At 42.0% G+C, this 21,548-nt stretch overlaps 1 non-coding gene across 1 annotated transcript; it reads left to right on the forward strand.

The window, feature by feature from the left end:
- Positions 1–21,296: 21,296 nt before the first annotated feature.
- Positions 21,297–21,369, forward strand: TRNAY-GUA. Its single transcript has one exon. It is a non-coding gene; the product is annotated as a tRNA-Tyr (tRNA).
- Positions 21,370–21,548: the final 179 nt, after the last annotated feature.

Below are 21,548 nucleotides of genomic sequence, written 5' to 3' on the forward strand. Positions count from 1 at the left end.
ACACAGGTGTCTTCACTGGTCTTGTTTCTTTACTTTTGGAATGTGTGGATCTTGAATGAAGAGACACTATAAGACTCAGAGTCCCTCCCCTTCAGTGTTCGCTATAAATGGATTTTCTGGTAACAACCTTGAACCTTGCTTTAAAAGGGCACATGAAGGTTATTTTAGAAGAGTATATACCTTAGCAATCCAGTTTTGAAACAAGTCCGTGCATCCAAGAGCTACAAATTCTTATGTATTTATGTATATGTAGAGATACTTATATTCATATTTATATCTATAGACACTGCTTTTGATTTAGTCTGGATGGGCTGATGCCCATTACTTTGAATACACCTGAAAGCAGAGCAAATGGCCAGGGACTGTCCCATTTAAAAAAATCCAACTAATTATCTCAGAAAGAACTCTGAAATACTCTTGAGTGCAATTGTGTGGAGGGCTGTTGAGTTTGGCCTAAAGCTTAGCCCTAAGACTTCTCTTATACAACAGAACAGATTTAACCAACAAGTCTGTGGCTACTCACAAACTTAAGTACTTTGTGTTTAAGGAAATGGTAGAAGAAACAGCGAGAATGTAGACTGTCAAGATACATGGTGTTTAATATTTGTAGAGTTTTAACAGAATTTTTTTTACTAGAAGATGACACCAGGATCTTCCAGCTAACACTGAGGTAGATATGAAGACAGAGATGGAATAGGAAAAAAGGATTTCTGCCCAAAGTGCTAGGAGAGAAGAGAAATCACTGTAATTCCCTGTCTCTGTCCAGGTTTAAAAATGGCTAATAAATATTGGTGAGTACCATACATTTTTTTTGTTTGACCTTTTGGTGGGTCACATAATCACAGTGCTTTCAGCTGTCCTGGCATTCCTTACAGGGGTGGGTAGGGCACACATAGGTTCTGCCATTAAAAATAGCCTTATGAGAAAGAAAATAACCTTTTGGAATCTGAACTGAAAGACAAATACATGGGTTTTGCCATAAGTTGACATAATTTGGCTGTTTTATTAATCTTGATAAATCAGGTTCTACAAATAGATTCACAACATGATTCTGCTGGTAGAGGGAGTCTGACGTGTACCTGATAAGTATCCCAATCGAGAGACCTGTGCTTTCAGTGCTTTCTTAATTAAAGACTCAGTTTTTCCTTACTCCAATTAGACAAGGTGTAGCTGGGATGAGTTCTGCCAGTGACAAAGTATCAGAGGTGACAGCACGACCTCAGCTGTACCTGCAGAAATTCCTCCCCCCCCCCAGCCACACCTCTGTCTGACTTTCACTGTGCATGTGATGGAATTGCAAAATACATTACCTGATGTGTCCTCAGGCCTGACATGAAAACAGGAGGCAGATTCTGGAAAGACAAAGACAGAAAACTCTGTAAAGCCAGGTTCTGTCTTTAGGCAGTCTGTGAGATGACCTGTAACTTCACTTTCCCTGACGATCCCACAACAGGAGCTGTTTTCCTCAAGGTCTTATGGGTACACAGCAAGCTTATTCTTAATAAAAAGCTGTCATGCTGACCTTCCTTCATGGCCAAAGCCCTGGAAGCAGGCTTGAGACTGCACCTACTGCCACAGAAGTGTAATCAGCAAACCAGGACTGGTGGTGCCTACCCTGCTCTCTCCTCATTCACTGTGTGTTACTGAGATTTGGAGACACAGTACAGGCAAGTGTCTGTGTAACTTATACCCCTTTATGTCCCTGCAGACTCTCAAAAGGAGCAGCCACAATGTAATTCCATATTAAAATGCCATCTTAGAGATATTTGGCGGGAGTTCTCATTGCTGCTGTGCCACTTGATTTAATTCTACCCCCAGTTTAAATGGAGAGCCGGGCTGCTTTCCTGTCTCTGTTTGGATTTTAAATCCTCTCTGGATCCTGCTGAAATAATCTCTGCCAGAGACAACTTATCACTAGGTATTACTGAAAAGCTCCCAAGGAGCACATTTATTTCTTTCTTATTCTTGGCCAGAACCAGGTCACAAAAAATGGGAGGAATTTTAAAGAAAATTCCCAGAAGTGGATATCAAAAATACTCCTCCTTTTGCCCCAGTATTTCATCTTCACCAGGTTTGGGGTGAGCAAGCCAAGCATGGTTTTGCTTCATCCATATCCCTGGTCTGTTTTCCAGGAACAAAACATGAAGTGATGTGCTTTGTGAAGGCAAGATCACCTGCCTGTTTGGGGACAGAAGTGAGACAGCTTTCAACGATATGGAAGGCTCTCCAGTAGCCCAGACATCCCAGGTAAAAGATGGGTTGTTACTGGGAATTCCTTTGTTTAAGATGTTGGCAATAGGCTTCTACAGAGTTGGGATTTCCTATACCTATATGCATGTAAGTATAAATTCCACCTGATGCATTTTTAAAGCCTTTCTAGTTACTAGTTCCATCTTACTGTGTCCTCCATAAACCTACGGCCAGGGAACCTGTGCAATACCTGAATTTAAGCACTTTTTCATAGCTGCCTTTCCCAATGGTTTTTGCCAGCTCTGGCCATTCAGCAGATCCTTCCTCCAGGGCAGGACTCCAGGGACAGCTGGCAATGGTTCCACCACCCATCCTACTCCCCTCTAAATCCCTGGACCTAAGGCTTCCTCTTCTAGCCTTGTCAAGGACCCGGCTTATGGTTTGGAGTTTGTGTGCTGAGCACTTAACCAGGATCCAGGAGAAGGTGTTAAATATTTGTGATACATGGTGAAGGAATATAAAAATAGGCAAGGAAGGACTGTTAACAAGCTGTCTTCTAGACTACTGGAAAGAAAGTGGCAAGAGCGACTGCAGGATTTTCCTAGTGCTGGTACCAAAAAACCAGCAAGTGTTTGAGGTAAATTAGTGATAAAGGACTCATTACAGATACCAGAAAAATTTCAGAAAAATGAACGTGGAAGATTCCAATACTTTAACTTTTTAGAGTTAACTCCTGAAGAAATGTTTAGGTTTTTATCTCCTTCAGTATTTTAGCAGGATATACTGCATTTGCAGTGAACAGAGGTTTGTATTCCTTGTGAAGTAGAAGATGTTTAATTTGTTGAGGAAACTTGTTTGCAGGAAAATAAATATGCGATTTTATAAAAAAGATGTTTTTCTTTACAGGTAGTAAACCAGACTCATTAGGAGCAGTTGACATGTCCTGTTTTTCTCACCATATTTTTTGGTTCTTGACACTCCAGGTTTTGACTATCAAAGAGCAGTAAAATGTGCCAAACTTCTATTGCTCAGGACACCAGCCAGCAAAGTCCCCCTGCCTGGACCAATTAAGAGGCTCCAGTCCTGGATCTGATTCTTGCACAGGGACTTGCTGTCCCTTCCAGGAAAGCATTAGAGAACTCTATTTGCAAAGGTTTTTCATCACTTCTGATCTTAGACTTGCATTTCAGATTTGCATTTCTAAACCAGTTGTTTAGGAAATTAGCACTATATCCTCAATAAACTGAAAGCAGTGATGCACACACCCTACTCAAAATGGCAGGGGAAAAGGAGTTGCTGACTATTTTAAAGAAAGGTAACCTTAAAATGTCATAATCTTGATTGTGGTGTTCCTATTCTTCCCCAATAAATAAACTAAGCATATAAAATAGATTGTAATAGAATGCAAGAATGCTTGGAAAAGTATAAACCATTTACTGAGGGAAACTTGAACTTCCTGTGAAATGGAAACAATTTGAGAGCAAAATTTTAAGATCATTCATTTATTATATTCATTGGCCCTAAACTCCTTATTTATGGAGAGTCAGAAAAGATGGGAGAGGTGCTAGACTTATCCCAGCCACAGTGTATATATTTCCATTATTGATACTAAACCCTAAGTTATTTTAAAGAGGCTTGGTGCCTTCAGCTTACCTTCTGCTTTTAATAAAAATAGCATTTTCAGAGAAAAACTAATAATGACTTCCCTTCATTCCTCCAGATTTGGATTTTGCTGTAGACTTCAGTATTGGAATAGGCACAAGGTACAAGGTAAGACTTCCTAATGATTACTTTTATGCCTAGCCATGGCAGTAAAATCATACTCCTTTAATATATGTATATAAATACACATAAAATATGCCATATACTCTTTAAAGGTTAGGAGAACATTCCATGAGTTACTGATGTGGTGGAGATACACTGCATACACTGTATATGTGCTCCAATCATATGAAAGCTGGTGGAAAGACTATGATGTTCCTCGAGGAGAACTGGATCAGGCTTGATTAAAGAAGCAGGTTAAACATTTCTGTTGCCCTAACTCATGGGATGTCAGCAATACAGAAAATGTCATTCAGTGGTTTTCTTTGGTTAAATTTCACTGCTTTATAGGACATCTAACACAAAGTCTCTGAGTGCTTTGTAGTTACTGCAAAAAAAAATATAGGCTTATGCCTGAAGAAAAGCCATCTGATCAAAAAACAGGAGAGAGAAATATTATCATCAGTGATAACATCCCAACTTGACAAAAAAAAAAAAAAAAAAAAAAAAGGAAGAACATCTCTCAGTGGTATAGATTTGGAAAAACTAAGAGAAAGAACTCCCCAAAAAATACTCACAGACAATCTCACTCATCACAGTTATGATTCCCTCTGCAAAGCCCAGGGACTGTTGGATGCACCTTTGGGTCTGGATGGTAATGGAAATTTCACACCCATAAGTCCAAATTTGCCATCAGGGTGCTTTGCCAGTTGCACTGATTTCAGCTGATTAATCTTTCAGGGCTGTATCTAGCTGGGGTTTGGATGTCTCCAAGGATGGAGCCTCTCTGCACAATCTGTCCCAGTGTTTGACAAAATTCACTGTAAAAAAAAAGTGGTGTTTTAACATTTAAATGGAATTACTGTAATTTAGTTTGTGTCCATGGCCTCTTGTCCTGTTACTAGGCACTGCTGAGGAGAGTGTGGCTCTGCCTTTTTTGCTTTCCCCATCAGGTGTTTACTCACATCTATGAAATCCCCTTGCACCTTCACTTCTCCTGGCTGAATATTCCCAGCTCTCTCTGTGTGTCAAATGTTCCAAGCACTTAATCACCTTCCTGTCCCCTCACTGGGACTCACTTTACTTAGACTCTCTTGTACTGGAGAGCCCAGCACTAGAAACATTACCAGGATCTGTCTCACCAGTGCAGACCAAAGAGGGAGGCTCACATCCCTTGGCCTGCTGTCCATGCTCTGCCCAGCACAGCCCAGGAGGCCACTGGCTGCCTTTGTTGCTAAGGCACACCATCACTGGCTCACAGAATCATAGAACCACAGAATGGTTTGGGTTGGGAGATGGCTTTTAAGATAATGTAGTCCAAGCCCCTGCCATGGGCAGGGACATCCTTTATCAGATCAAGTTTCTCAAAGCCCCAACCTGGTCTTGAGCAGTTCCAGTGATGGGGCACCCATGGTCAACTTCATGACCACCAGGACCCCAGGGATTTTTCTGCAAAGTTGCTCTCCAGGTGGTTGACCACCAGTGTGTACTGGTGCCTGGGGTTATTCTTCCCTGGGGGCAGGACTTTGCACTTCCCTTTGTTGAGCCCTATAATATTTCTGTCTGCCCCACTCTCCAGACTGTCCAAGTCCCTCTGGATGGCACATGATCCCCTGGAACATCACCCACTCCTCCCAGTTTTGTATCATCTGCAAACTTGCAGGTCATTAATGAAGATGCTAAAAGCCCTACTGAGAGAATATTTGAGATGCTGTGTTTTCAAGGCATTAGAAATGTAACAAGTGTGTTGGACACAGGCAGCCAGTCACTGGGACACTGAAAATAACAGAAAGAGAGGAGAAAGGAGGAAGAGATTCAGGCTTTTTAGTCCAGAGTTTGCTGGAGAGCAGATTTTGGTGGGGGGTAGTTGGCCGCTGCTGTTTATTTCAGTTGTGATTTTAGTGAAAATAAGGGTTTTTTTAAAAAAACTATTTTCTAGAAATACAGGGGTTTTTTTCCTGAGTGCATATCTAAATCATATTAACTGTTTCTCATTCAATGGGAAATGACTCTTGAGTTCAAATATTGGCTAAGCACTCAGAAAACAAAGAAAAGGTTTAAATTGCTTAGGAACATAGGACGGAGGATGAAACCTTACTGAAAAATAAACTGTGATAGCTGCTTGCCATAGATGTACTTCCCCAGATGATCTTCTTCACAGCATCCTCTCAAGACATTAGCAAATGCCAAGGACTTCATCTGAGGTTACTGGACACTGTGTTCTGCTGTCACTCGGCTTGGAAGCCACTTGGTGTGGCTTCTCTGCCACACTATGCATGTAAAACGCATCTGGCATCTTTCTCATCAGGCCTCTGATGCTCTTGACTAAATAGCAAATCTTTTCCCTCTTCCAGTTCCAGGTCAGACTCACTCAGCAAGGGGTTCACCCACCCGTGCTGCGATGATGCACTGGGAGAGTCACCACTCCTCTGCAGAACTGGCTCAGCTTATGTAAAACTGGTCTGCTGTTAGTATTTGATCTCTGTAAGTCTTTAGTCTCGTCAGCTGAACTAAGGAGCCATGAAATACAAGGCGACTTCATCAAAAGCCAAATGGGAATAGAATAACATTGGAACTGGGAGTTGGTTTTGTTCTGACTTGCGTGCAGAGCTGTCGGTGTAAGCCCCAGCATGAGCACTTGGCAAGGAAATTGTACAAAAATGACTTGCCAGAGGCTTGCAGTTTATGCCTGTGTAGATTTCTGTGGTGAAATTTGTGCCTGCCAGCCAAGCCAACTTGTACTCGGCACTTCATTGGAAGACTCCTTGCAAAGGCACGCCTGTAGCCTTCCTGAGACACCAGTGCTGGAGGCTTTTCCATTGGCACTCCAGCTCTGCTTTTCATTCTGGGACACTCAGTGCCTTGGAGCATCACAGAGTCAAAGTAATAATCAAAAGTATCTTTTTGGTATTCCAGTACAGTGTGAGACTGCAGGGGTTTACATGATATAAAACATCTGGTTTAACCCCAGAGCACCACAGAGACATTTGCTCACTCCCCCACCAGGGGATGGGGAGAGTGTCTGTAGAGTAAAAGTGAGAGAACTCATGGGTCAAGATAAAGACAGTTTAATAAGGTAAGCAAAAGCCATGTACACAAGCAAAGCAAAACATTCACCACTTCCCATGGGCAGGCAGGTGCTCAACCATCCCCAGGAAAGCAGGTGATGCATAATAGTGACTTGGGAAGACAAACATCATCACTCTGAATATCCACACACAGCCCTCCCTGTTTCTTTCTTCTTCCCCCAGCTTTTTGTGCTAAGATAATTCACTGTATGATATGGAATATCCCTTGGGTCAGTTGGGATCAGCTGTCCCAGCTTTGTCCAGCCCAGTCTCCTCACTGATGAGGTGGGGTGAGGAGCACAAAAGACCTTGGCTCTCTGTAAGCACTGCTCAGCAATAACAAAAACATTTCTGTACTATCAGCCCTGTTTTCAGCACAAATTCAAAACACAACCCCATACAAGCCACTGGGAAGAAAATTAACTCTACCTCAGCCAAAACCAGCACATAAGTGCTGAGCCTTAGAGCAGAAAAATAATAAAGAAATTCCTTGTGGAAACATACTTTCCTAATCCTCTTCGCTTTGCACGGCTTCTGATTAACCTAGATGAGGAGATGCTTTGGAAAAGCCAAAGAGTATTAATGAATGGATTTGTATGCCTAATTTCCGTCCCTAATAATAAAAATTTTGCCCTGAAATGTGTAAAGGCTGACTGTACAATTGGAATTTGGCTCAATTAAAAATCACAAAAGGATTTCTACTGGGGTCATCACTGACTACTCTGCAAAAGAGCAATGAGGTGTCAGGGCATAGAGCATGGCACTCTATGGAGAGAGCTGCTTCTCACACCCATGAGGTCTGACAGCTGTTAGGGAACATGAAGACATCCTCTAAGACAGTCTTTTGGGATTTCATGGTCTGCTTCCTAGCGAGTCAACACAGAGTACACCTGCAGAGCAACAAGGCAGGTGGGAACTCAGTATATAGAACAGCATATCTTTACTAACAGAATTAGGTGGATAAATGGCTTGTGCCTTGCTTGGTAGGCACAAGGCACACTTGCAGGACTTCTCACTGCAAGTCTTACAAATTCACTGCAGGTAACCTCTGAGCTGGGGTCTGGTTTGCCTTGAAAGAATTGTTCCCAATAATGGCCGTCTGCAGATAGATCCCGCAGGCTGTCCCATATTGTAATTCCCTGCTGGTGAGTTCTGCAACAGCTTGAGGGAATAATTTAGCACTGGTCCCTGCTCCAGGTCTTCCAGTATAGAACAAAACCACGTGAAATTCATAAGCTAGACCAGATGCCAACAGGAAGAGAGAAATAGGGTATTTCCTACCAATCTGCACCTCAGCTTCACTGCTGGGTGTGGGTGAGGGGACTGGTGTCCTGGACAGAGAAATATATGCACAGTCCTTGCCTGAAAAAAGGGGGGTGACAAGGGTACATCTTGTGCTGTGGGAACTCCTCTTGAGATTAAGTGAAACACTGAGCAGGACTGTTCAAATTAAGAATGGAAATGGAAGCACAGGTAGCAGCAATTGCCGTTTAGACATCTGACATGTGCTTCCTCATCTCTTGTACTGTTTCCCAGTATGCTTTGTCACATGATACCTTTGAAATAAAATGAAAATTAGCTATAGGCATCACAATGTCTCCTGCCCATGCACTGGGACACCTTACCTGCCTTCTCACTCTGAATCCTGTCAGGAAACTCCAGTTTGGGCATTGAGCACTCATATTTAGGTATGGCAACAGTGGTCATAATTTTGGCCTCTGGGGAGCTGACCCTTTCTGACTTAAAAAGACAATGGGATTCTTAGCATTTCACATCATATACATGGTTTTAAAAATACACCCCAAATTTAACTCATGTGGCATATTGTTACAGCTGATGCACTGCATTTTCTTATCAGTTTTCTTGTTTCTCTGAGCATAGTGAAGGACTGCTTGAAAGATGAACTACAGGTTACTCACTCAGTGGCAGCATCTAGCATGTCTTCCAGCATCCTAGAAAAAATCAGCAGCAAATCTCAGGCCAAGTGTCATATGAGGTAAGAGAGACTATCTGACATAATTTCTTTCTTAGAAACTTTCAGTGTTGAAAGTCTTTAAACTTTGGCATTTCACCAAAATCCACAATCCCCACCACAAAATTAGAAGATATCTAAAAAAGAGGTCCCTTTCCAGGAATGACACAAACAGAAATAAATACAGAGAAAGGAAAAAATATCCCACTGTTCAGGATAGATTAGACATAATATTTCCTTTTTAAATTTACAGGGCACTGGGGATTTGGTCTTAGAGAAATTATTTTCCAATTACAATTCTCAGACCTGAGTTCTGCTCTTCCCACAACTGATTATTTCCCAGAAGTCGTATTTTTCATACTTTTGTTTGGTTTTTTTGATACTGAATGAGCTGAAACCAGGAGTCTGAAGAGAAGAAAAAACAAAGACACTTAACTCTGAAGAAAGTCCTTTTCCCTTTGCTGCACTTACCAAATTTGAATAATTTATCAAAACTGCTATAAACACAACCTTTGCTACTCAGGCAAATTCTAGCAAGGTTGACCACCATTCTGTTTGACTGAATTTTAAAGTATACTTTTAGGCCACTTAATATAAAAGAATCTGCTTCTGCAAAAAAACATGGTACAGCTTCAGGTCAGTTCACATTTCCAGTTCATTTGTCTGTGGCCTTCGCAGAGACAAGCTGTTTTTCTATTCTTCAGTGAAGTTTATTATACTGTGGGCAAAACATCAAAGGGAGTTCTGGACTGAGCTGTAGAGTAAGCCACAAGGGGAACACTGTTGAACTGGAACAGTCTAGATTTTTCAAATGTTAAAGATAGGAAATATTTTAAATACTTTCTCCTGGATGTGCTGCTCAGTATGCCTTGCCCACGTTTGTGGAGAGAGAGAGAGCTGCCAGCTCCCTGCGGACAGGTACCCTCCGTGGGGCCAGCAGGCCAGGACGGGGCAGTATCATCCCTGGGATGGCAGTAGCAGCCAGGGAGGGGATTTCCAAAGCTGCTCTCAGAAGCAGGCTCACCTGAGACTACGTCTGGGGCCAGACTTCAGCACACTGTGTGCTGTCAGAAGAGCAGAAAATTCATCCATGCTGATGGTGGCTGTGGGCATTAGTAATGACCTAATAGGCCAAGGATTTGACCACTTTCTACAGCTATTGAAGTTTTAACCTGTAGCCTGTTTGGGATATTCCATAGCCATTTGGTAATGGATGACAAGGATATGATGGGAAAATGGCTATCACTTGGAGTTTGTTTTTGGCTGCCACCATGTGAAAACAACACCCTTTTGTTCACTATGGTACAGCTTCAGCATGTGTATGTATGTTTGTGAGCTATTCCAGCCTGGATGAGAGTGTGGTGCTTAAGGATCTCTTTTGACAGTAGGAGAGGTGAGTTTAAACCCATTAGGGGAATGGAGGACAAAAACACCAGTCACTTGGAAGAGCTTTCACCACAGGAGGGTTATATGAGAAGGTGAAAAGGAAAGGACTTCTCCCTAAACCTTATTTTTGGTGAAATTCTTCCCCCTCTAGCTACAGGCTTTGTTTATGTGCGTTACCAGCACAATAGCATGAGCTAGAAGGTCACTTGTCTCCCTTTGGACTTACATGACATTACTGCTAAAGCCAGCAGGCTGGAAAATGGAAAGCTTTCCAGGTCTGCCTCGTCTCCTGTTAAAGACAATCCAGGAAGCTGTGCAGTCTCAGTGCTGAATACTCAGAGATATACTGAATCCCGTGGTTACTTGCTACCCTTTAATGGATATTTGAGTAAAGAATACTCTCTGGGGGAAGTTTGTTATTGTGAACCTCTGAAACACTGGTGCTGGAAGTTTGTTCCCTTCACATGCTCCTATCTGCTTGTATCTCTTCTACTGTCAGTTGTTCCTCACCATCGTGGTGACTGCTGGGTAAAGAAATACAAAGCATAAGGATTCAAAAAGAACTTAATTAAAGGCCCGGTTAGATGCTCAGCTGATGTGAGCTGGCACAGCTGAACAAGCCAAGACAGCTGCCTCACAGCAGTAAGAGGAGAGGTCCTCAGCTTCAGACCTTCAGAAAAGTGGTGCATATACTCAGGGAAGATAGGGACTTTAAAAGTGGCAAATACTTTTCTCACTCAGTCTGAAAAGCAAACTTCATTCTCATTTACTTCAGAAAAATGGTATTTAGATTGTAACTGAGAAAATTTGGTCATAACAATACAAGCATTTTCCAGTGATGATCATACAGCTGAAATTTTATCCAAAAAAGGCAGTGTTGCTTTGGTGTCAAGGGGACTTGTTGGTGTGAAGGCTTAAAGATCCTATGGCCAGAGCAGAAAGCATTGCCTATCATTAAAGAAATGTAACACTTTCCTTTGAAAGACTTTCAGACTGAAATTCTCCATGCTGGTTGCTTATTCCCTGCTGAACTGTCTGGGAAAGATTTTATCAGAAGTCATTCAATCCTTTTAAACAGAGCAACTTGGAAAAACTGTTCTGCCTATAGTGAAAAAATAATTCTGTATCTATATTACTAAGCAGCTGCGAGTTTTACAAAGGAAAGGCAGCCACCTCCAAGGCCCCTCACTCAACACACAGAAGCAGTGGCGTGTCCAGAGCAGAGTGTAACTCCTTGGTTACCTCAAGTCCCCCAGCCCTGTTCAAGTCACTTGGAAGACAACACTCCCATCTTGAGTCTAACACAAGTGATGAGTTGGTTAAGGCTGACAACAGGGAATATTAAAACATGACACAAGGACAGTGAGAAAAAACAAGCATGAAAAATCAGCATGGCATTCTGGCCTGAAAACACTACACAGAGGAAACTGGGACTGTATTAAAAGAAAAAAAAAAGCAAGATGAAGCAGAGAGAACGGCTGAACCAGGATGCTATGGAGAGACTGGGAAGGGAATTAGACAGTAAAAACTGTGAGTGGGATGAAGAACTGTGTGTCTGTCTGTGTCTCTGTGTGTGCATATGTGTGTTTGTATGTGTGCACAGGCAGCCCAACTCTCACAGAATTGTCTAAGGAAAGGTAATGAACCAGGGGAGAAAAAAACAAGCTAGGAAGTATCTAGGAGATAACATGAAAATTTCCTTAATCTTTTTTCAATAACTTTGTACAAACAGTTTTATGATTAGCTTTCAGTTTGTCACTGATGAAAAATACTTTGGGGACAAGTCTGAAGAGCAGTACCAGAAGATAAGGTAGAACTTCCTCAGCTGAGTTGGGTATCTTGTACTGTATGCATTTACTGCTCCTAAAACTGTGTATTAGAGCATGATCTGATCTTACCTCTTGTTCTCCAATTGCCTGGTGAAGAACCAGGAGCCAACACTGCTATTCATTTGTACAAAATCAAGCTGTTCTGTTTATGCTAGGATATACAAGTTGCACTTTTTCCTAAAACTCTTAATTTTAGCTGGCTTGATTTTAAACCATCAGCTGGCCTCAGCCTGACAAGGAACTCAGCATTTTGGTGATGGAGCAAGGACTGAGCATTCAGGTGAGGCTGTATCCTGCAGGGAAACCTTGCCACGTGGAAGAAGTTACAAGCTGCAAATAAGATACGGCCTTTGTGTCACACAGTGAGCCATCTCACCCACTGCTCTGCTTCCAATGGTGGCAAGAGGACATGCTGTTTAGGAAGAACATGTGAGGCTGGTTGTTATGAGCAGTCCTTTCCCCTAAAACGCAGCATTCACAACTGTTGGATTAGGGATACTAGAGGTATGCTCCTGCCTCATCCTTTTAGCATAAAGACCCATTAATTTGTCCAATCCCTTTTTGAACATGCTAATACTGTCTGCTTCTGCAAGCTTCTGTATTGGCAAGCTTCAGAGGTTCACTACTCACTGTGTCAGCAAATACTTTCTTTTATCTCTTTTAAACCCATCTTTTGGTAGTTGCCTGAAGTGTCCCCTGGATCCCATACAAGGTCATTGTAAACAACAGCTACATGTTTGCTTTAACCAGCATGTTCATCATCCGGTAAATTATGATTACCCCACTCCATCACCTTCACCACCTCCACTTCAGAGTGAAGTCCCAGTATTTTCAGTCTTTGTAAGGCAACAGCTTTAACACCTTGACCATTTTTTCTGCCCTGTACTACAAGAATGCATCAGGGTGGGTTTTTTTTGTTTGTTTTGGTTTGGTTTTGGTTTTGTTTGTTTGTTTTGTGGTTTTTTTTGTTTTGTTTTCTGTTTTGTTTTGTTTGTGGGTTTTTTTTGTTTTGTTTTGTTTTTTTAATGTAGCAGTAACATTACACCCTCTGTCCTGTTCCTAATAACTTTCTTATGAGTTCCAACATTTTATTGGATTTTGTTTGCCATTGCATACTGACCCGATGATTTCAGAGAACCATCAGCAATGGCTCAGAGATCTCTTTCCTAAGTTGTAACTCTCAGTTCCAAGTCTGATGTGGATAATTTTTTCCTAGATGCACTGCCCTGGATTTATCTATATAAAGTTCATCTGCCACCTTTGAGCCAACTCAGTTTGATGATGCCTTCATGGCCCGCACAGAACTTGACTGTGTAAAGAACTCAGTATCATCCACAAACTGCAATGACAGCAACTTCACGGTATGAGCTGGTTCCATTGCCATTTTATATTAGTTGACCTGGTTAACTTTTAAAAATCCCTAGGAAAAAGAAATCCCTCCAAAATCCCCTTAAGGTTTGAAGGCTAGTTTGTACTTCTCTAACCTAGTGGAGCTACATGGATTTCAATCACAAATGATTTCTAGAAGTCAATAAAGCCAACTGTGTCCTAAAGGGAGAAGAGAGAAGTCTTGAGCTACCTCAGCTCCAGAAAAAGGGAATTTGCATTGTAGGATTTGTGTCCTAGGATTGTTCTTGATAAATATGAAATTTTTAACACAACCATGGTGACAAAAGTATAAGTCATGTACAGTGCTGAGCTGTTTCTATGTCTTCTTATAACAAAAAGATGAAAAAGTAAGTCCGGTCCTTTCAGATGAATCACCTAAGTTATAATGACTGTTCCTAATTGCACTCCTGGGAGCTTTGTTTGTTGAGGATTAGGGTAGGAGCCCTGCAGTGGGGCTGGCACCGAGCGGCTCCCGGCGCTGCGGCTCCATCTGCCGGTCCCGACTGCCCCGGTCAGCCCCGGGCTGCGGCAGCTTCTCGGTTATCTCCGCGGGTCTCCTTTTACCAAAATGTCTTACGGTGTATTGGATGGAAGGGAATTCGGCACGGATCTCTTCTCCTGCTACGCTTTCGGCCAGCAGAGGTACTCAGACCCCTAAAAGCCCACTGGAATTTGGTGATAACATAGCAGTTTTTCATCTTAGGATCTTTAGGCTATATTGCACCTCAAACACCCTCTCCACTTTGCCAGCCCTAAACCATTCACAAGCCATGTCTGGTCCTTCAAAATAATGAGATTCTACAAGTGCTGGATTTTTATCTTGGAGTCTTCAGACTTTCTAAGTCTGCCACGACCACAAAGGCTATCTGTCCCTCAATGGCAGCCGAAGCATATCCCGGCAGCACCTCACTCTAGCAGCAGGATCCTTAAGAGAAACAGCAAATGACACAAGGCCAAGGAATTTGTAATACCATTTGTTTCAAAGGTCAGCTCTATTTAGTGCTGAGGGAAAATTCTGCTCTTACTTCCACTAGTGAAATTCCTTGCTGGCGACTGGAAGTTGCATTTATATAACTAAAAGAACAATTTGGCCTCTTGTTCACCATTAAATTTCTCTCTGAGGTAACTATGTCTTTTTCTAAGAACATTTGCTCCAGCTAAAACTCAGCCTTGTTGTTTGACAATTTCATTATTGCACATATTTAATTTTTATTATAGGTCTGGGGCTGGACATTTGATTTGGTCTAGGAACAGCTGCCACTGCTGTGGGTAAGTCAGGCATGTCTCAGGACTCAGATGACACCTCTGTCCAAGTCCTTCTCCTTTCTGTCCCCCAGCTCATCCAGGGTCCATGGCAATTGGAGCCAGGGAACAGAGGTAGAGGAGAACCTTCTCCCAGCTCTTAGAGCTGATACCAAGTTAGACAGTGGACCTGAAAACAATTTCCCTTCTCCTCTGCTCCTGAATTTTGGGTTAAAGCATCTGGTGATGATTCATCTTGCCTCTTATTCCAACAGCCCAAAGCTCTAAGCTAGCCCTACAGGTTCCCCAGGGCTTTAGATCCTAGGCCAAGGTATTTAGTTTGAAAAACAGGTATATTATAGAGCTAAGTGCTGGATTCAATGCCAGATTTTATACAGCAAACAACTGTAGCCAAGTACTAAGGTCGTATTCTCTTTTTTCTAACTGGCAGGTCTCCCACCCCATTTCCCCATTTGCTGTATCTTATCTTGGTGTAACCACCTTAAGCCCATCCACACCTTCTTGTGCTACTCAACAGGGAATCATATTCCAATACACCACATTGGGGTTTGGGTTATTCAGCCTGTTTAGATCATTCTGCAGTTCCCTTCTTTCTTTCCAAAACCAGGTAAGAGGCAGGAAGAAGAAAAAATGCTTTTTGAGGATTTACTGTGGCATAGAGCTGTAACCAAGCTGGGGAGTTCACACTGACCCAGGTGTCTGGAAATACTCCCAGGCCATGCAATTTGCGAAGCATAAGACCTATGATATCATTAATTATATTATTAATTTATGTTAAAGTATGTTTTCCACTTTAAAAATGAATTACAAATTAAAATGGCTGTGATCCTTCTGGGGGAAAAACAAGAGTCAGCAAAGCGTTTACAGAAATTAAAACCCTTTTTGCATCATTAGTTTGGTAAAGCTTATCAAACCCAAAACACCACCTGTCACAAAGTAATGTTAAAAGCCAGTCATTGGTGAGTACTGCCAGCAGAGCTGCCCGAGCCCATAATCAGTTCACCAGGAAGTCCCAGCACCTTTGTAGAGGGTCATGGGGCTGTGAGAGGTCTCAGTTCTTCAGCAGGAGGGCAGAACCTTTAAGGTCCCTTCCAATCCAGTCTATTGTATGACACTATGATGTTTTTCTCTGCAAGGGAAGTAGAGCATTTCTCTGGCCTTGTTCTGATCTGCTGCTTTTGCCACACCACTGGTCCAGTGACATAGGCCACACCTTGCTGAGATGAACAGGAAAAGGTGTTCAGATGAGATTAAAATCTCCAGTCATTCCTTTAAGATTACTAGTAATGGTGCAATCATAATTAAACTCTGTAGGGATCCATAGAGCTCAGTCACAGAATCCCAGAATTGTTAGGGTTGGAATGCACCTCCAGAGATCATCTAGTCCAAGCCTCCTGCCAACGCAGGGTCACCTCAAGCGGGTGACATAGGGATGCAAATAGCTGTGTTTTGAATGTCTCCAGAGCACGAGACTCCACATCCTCCCTGGGCAGTCTGCACAAGTGCTCCACCACCCTCAGTGGAAAGAAGTTCTTCCTCATGTTGAGGCAAAACTTCCTGTATTTTAGTTTATGGCCACTGCTCCTCCTCCTGTCACTGGGCACCACTGAAAAGAATCTGGCACTCTTGGCACCCACCTTTGGGATATTTATATCACAAAATCACAGAACATTCTGAGTTGGAAGAGACCCACAAGGATTATGAAGTGCATAAGAGCCTCTCTGGAGACAGGCACAGTAAGTCTGGAACATGTATGTGAATATTTTGTCCATAATCTCAAGAATCCTTACAGATATTTGCAATAACCCTATGGCAAGAAAGGTGTTAAAACCACACCTAGGCATAATCATGTTTGATCAGTGGGTTCCCTTGAACAGCTTGACAGGTTAGTTGCCAAAACTTAGCTCAGGTTTCTGAACTGAAAGGTGTTATGTCCTGGCAGGTTTAAGGCAGGTAATGCTTTACCAGCACCAAGAATTTAGGGCTCAAACATGCTGTATAGGAGGGAGCAGCTGAAACTTGCAGATTCCTGAGGATCTGCTTCCTCTCTTAAAACACAGGAGGTAGACCAACACCTCAAACAGAAACTCCATGTAGCCTATTTATCACCGGATAATCAAAATTTGTTAGAACACCCACCCAGAAACTATGATGTTTGATATAGGAAAGCCAGTTTTGCACGTTAAACCTCCATTTGACTCATAACTCTCCACATTCTACCTTTTAACCCCATGTAACTAACTGCCAGAGTAATACCACGAGGACAGAGACAGGAGTGGGACCGGTCACACACCATCCGCACTACGCTGCTTCCTTCCAGCCCACAGTGGGCAGCAGTAGGGGCTGCTGGGCAGGGCATGGAGAAACTCACCTGAGACACCAGGTTTCCTTTAACTGCTCCACCACAGATCTCCTGTGAGAGGCCTTCAGCAAGTAAGTTGTTGTTTGGTGTCTCTCAGTTTCCCACCTGTGAAATGGGAACAGCACTTCCCCCCTTTCCAGGAGCACCTTGAGGATAAATAATGTAAATTCTGAGCTGGTCATATTATAAGGGTATCTAGATAAACACCATCATTGACCAAGAGAAACTTAACCCAGTGGGAGAAAGGGGTATAGTCACTCGACTTATTAAAAAAAAAAAAAAAACTAAGGGCTTTCCATTGCTGTTTACTGACTTCAGTACCTCAGATTTGTTTTTTCTTCCGATGGTTTTCTCTGTGTTTCAACAAGGCTAATGCGTCATGACCAACTGTACAAAATACAGCTAAGAAAGAAATACAACGTGCTCTCATTTTCAAGTTTTTCTTTTTGTAATATTGAAAAGAGCAATGTTCTATTTGCATCTCAGTCTGAGAACTAGTTAACTGTTATCCACAGACAAAACCCTGGGAAGCCTTTCTGTATGACTTGGGCAGCCTGGCAGAAGAACGTGAAAGGCATCAGGGCATTTGCTCAGAGACCGATTTCACGGTATCTAAACAAAAATGGAACAAACAAGCTATCAGAATTTTCAGCTCTCTTAGCAATATTTTTTCAAATTCAGATGGAGAAATTACGAAGGTCAACATTTTTTAAAGTTATAAAGCAAATGCAAAAATACAATGACTAGAGGAAGTGCAATGGGAGTCAGCATTGTCATCTTGTTTTGGAAGCAAAAGAGAAAGAAGAGCGGGTTTAGTGATTATCCAGTGCTTTAATTTTTATAATGGGCACAGATTTGTGGTTCTGCCTCTCTCACCTTTTACAGTTGTGTTTTACAGCTGTATTTTAAGGCAGCATTTTACGTAGCATAACTTTACTCACATCAGGAGTTACAACCAATGTACACAGCACAGAAATCATGAGAATCTGAACAGAATGATCTTCGCAGATCAATAATTGCTGCAGGACTTGTATAATTTTTGATTATTTTCAGACATTCAGTGAGAAAGAAGCAGAGTCTGGACTCTGCTCTGTGAAGCACTTGCATATTTTCTGACAAAATTCTAATAAAATTTTAGCTTTCTAAAATCTTAACTGTCACTTCTCTTTAGCAAAACGCAATAAACTGCTGCTTATCTCTGCACCCTTTGAAGGAAAGTCTCCTTTGAGGTTTCTCCTTATTTACCAGCAGCTACCACACAGTCCTATCCAAAACACCTAGAAGTATTTTCCAAGAGTAGGGACCTGCATGGTGTCTTCAACACTGCTGCACTGCAACTTCACATCAAATAGAGATGTTTGATGAAAACACTATTTAGCATCTGTGGTCTTCTTCCTTTCACCTTATTGAGATAATTTATCTCCCTACATTCCTTCCCACGCCTTCCATTCTTTGGAAGGTCTAAGTTTGCGTTCTTCAAGGTCATAGGCTTGGGGGAATTTTTGTACAAGGAAGAGTGAGACTTATTAGAACCAGCTTGCATGTATCCCCTGTAATACCTATCAAAAGGATTAAGCATTATTCCCATATCAGTATCTGCATACAGACAGCCAGCAACCACATACCATTTCTGAGTCACACCTATCTTTTTAGCTCCCAGTACAAAGTAATAGCAAATTAACTGCTGACTTTTTTCTTTTTTTTGAAAGAATGTTCTGGTGTGTCTTTCCTTAGATCTTCCTCAAAGTGCAGTGCATACTAACAGAAAAATTCCATTCTTTCACTCCATTTTAGGTCTTAAAGTCATTCTTCATTACTGTAGTTTTTACCTTTATCTCTTCTCTGTCCTTTGTTTGCCTTTGATACTTAAGAGGGAAAAGTTCAGTCTTTCCTCACTGTGCAAACAGTTTCCATACTACACTAACCACACTCTGCTATCTGGACTTCCACAAGTAGATTGGCAGGCTTGAGTAGCACCCATCAATCACGACCTTTACAGCTCTGGTTTGAACTTGTAGGTTAGATATAAATGCTGACAAAACTTGGGAAGCTTTTTAATTGACACCACGTGTGGGATTCACACTCTGTAGGTTTCAACAGGCCAAACATTAGGATCTGCTCTCCATCACCCCAGCTGGCTGCCAAGACCATAGTTGTGGCATGCAGAGACTGTGGTGAGCAGTGCAGAGCCAGGTTGCAGGATATAGGAGAAACACACCAAAAATCAGCATCCACTTGAAATGTTGTTGTAGCCGACCTTACCATTCTCACTAATAGTCATGCAGTGTCACATGGCAAAACAGCTGTGAAACTACACATATATATGAAACCAGTCCCAATGGAATTGTGCCTTCTCAAGAAATCTTAGCCTCAATTTTGTATGTCTAGTGTCAGTGAGTCAAAGTTGCAAGGTAGTTTTTTGACTTTCCAAAGACAAAGTTATTCACCAGACTACTGCCATAAATACATTAAGTAACTTTAATGCTGCTTAGCATAAGTCTTTGTTATATACTTTCATCCATATACTCCAGCGTAAAGGTATTTTTTACAATATGAAGTATTTTTAAAAGTATATGGCTCTAGATAAAATGTTCACAAAAAGTCTCAATACAATTAGAGAATTAGGGGAAAAAAAATCAGACAAGAGTACAAAATCTTTGGAAGAAAAAAGATTCAGAAAACATATAAAGGCAAACATCCCACTGCAGTAATTCTGGATGACCACGTGGTTCTGTAGCCAGAAGGGCTGCCACTCAGTGCTGTGTCACCCATAAGAACCTGTCCTGGGTCAGCAGGGACTGCAGGGCACTGCTGAGGGTGGCTGCCTCTCAGAGATTTTTGTACTTAACAAGTTTGATTAAGCAACTTCCACGGCAGATAGCGTTGTTGGCTCAAGGAGAATGAGTAGGCCTGGGAATGAAGGAAATCCTGCCTTCCCTTACCCAACCACTGGTGGTCTCTGCAGAATATTCAGGTGCACTGGCAGGATGTAGTCAACAAGCTGTTTTACGAATGATAGGGAGCTTTTATTCTCCCAGGTTCTATTTGGCACTATTCACAACAGCAAAAATTATTTGCTAGCACTATAAAAAAAAATTTCACCATCTGCAAAAGGACATGAGCGTCAGGGAGCAGAGTACAACGTTATCATTTAGTTTTGCTAAATCAATTATCTATATATAATATTGCATGTCATTATTACAACAGGATATTCAAGAAAGGCTCAATTAAACTTCATTTGTGTGAAAAGCAAACTCCATAGTGGTCAGACCGCTTTGCATTCCACTGCTTTCAGTAAGATGTTGCACAGGCATCTCTCCAAATAAAAACACCTTTACAACACTGCAGGTTTAGAATGCAGCAAATGACACACTGCAAGAATGGAGGTCAGACATTATTCACCATTTGGTAACATTCCATTCAAATGATATTGACTCACATAACACCTAATAAATGCAGCACTTTAAGTAACAAAAACAAATCTCTAGGAAGTAAAACAGTGCGAATATTCCTGTTAAACAAAAATACACCATGTATATACACACAACACAAATGCACTGTTTTGTTTTGCAGTATAAATAGATCTGATAAATAGTTCCGAAAACTAATGAACTACTGATTGACAGTCCCAAACGGTTTTCATCTAGTATGGAACGTAATGAGCTTCAAGGATCAGATGAATATAGACAGATATGGCAGATACAAAAGAGTATCAAAAGATTTCACTGCATGGTTATTTAAAATATATTCTCTGTACATCAAAGTTAATAATACATATATACTAAGTTGGTATCTCAAAGTCAGCTCTGATCACGCAAAGAGCAGCACACAGAACATCCATGACTCTACAAGACGCCTCAAGGCTGGACCCGTGTGGAGTGCACCGTAACGCTGCAAGACACTTAAGGTCCAATCTCAGGAATTAACAAGGGGGGAAGCTTTTTAGCTGCCTATGCAGTCAATATCTTGGCTTAGTTTCCATTTTCTTCCTCTACTGATGTAGCACTAGAGTTCTGCTGTCTGCTAATGACATGTCTGTTTATCCCTGAACTCTCTAATACCCAATTTTTTGGGAGCCCCTGGTGGTCTAGTGGTTAAGGACGCGGCGCTGTAACCGCCGAGGCCCGGGTTTGATTCCCGGACAGGGCCACTCCCCTGGGCAGATGGAGCTCATTAGCCCTGTAAGGCAATCTACGTCCTGAGGACCTTGCTGCCACCATCCAAGCTCGCTTGGCCCCGGCAGATGAACCTCAGGATTAAAGGGTGGGCTCAGTTCCGCGCACACTGTGTCTCACCTAAAAAATCCAATGCGCAGGCTGGAAGGTGTA

Source organism: Empidonax traillii, unplaced genomic scaffold (assembly GCF_003031625.1).
Source record: "Empidonax traillii isolate 1590-97213 ecotype Southwest subspecies unplaced genomic scaffold, ASM303162v1 scaffold157:size2224338, whole genome shotgun sequence".
NCBI lineage: Eukaryota > Metazoa > Chordata > Aves > Passeriformes > Tyrannidae > Empidonax > Empidonax traillii.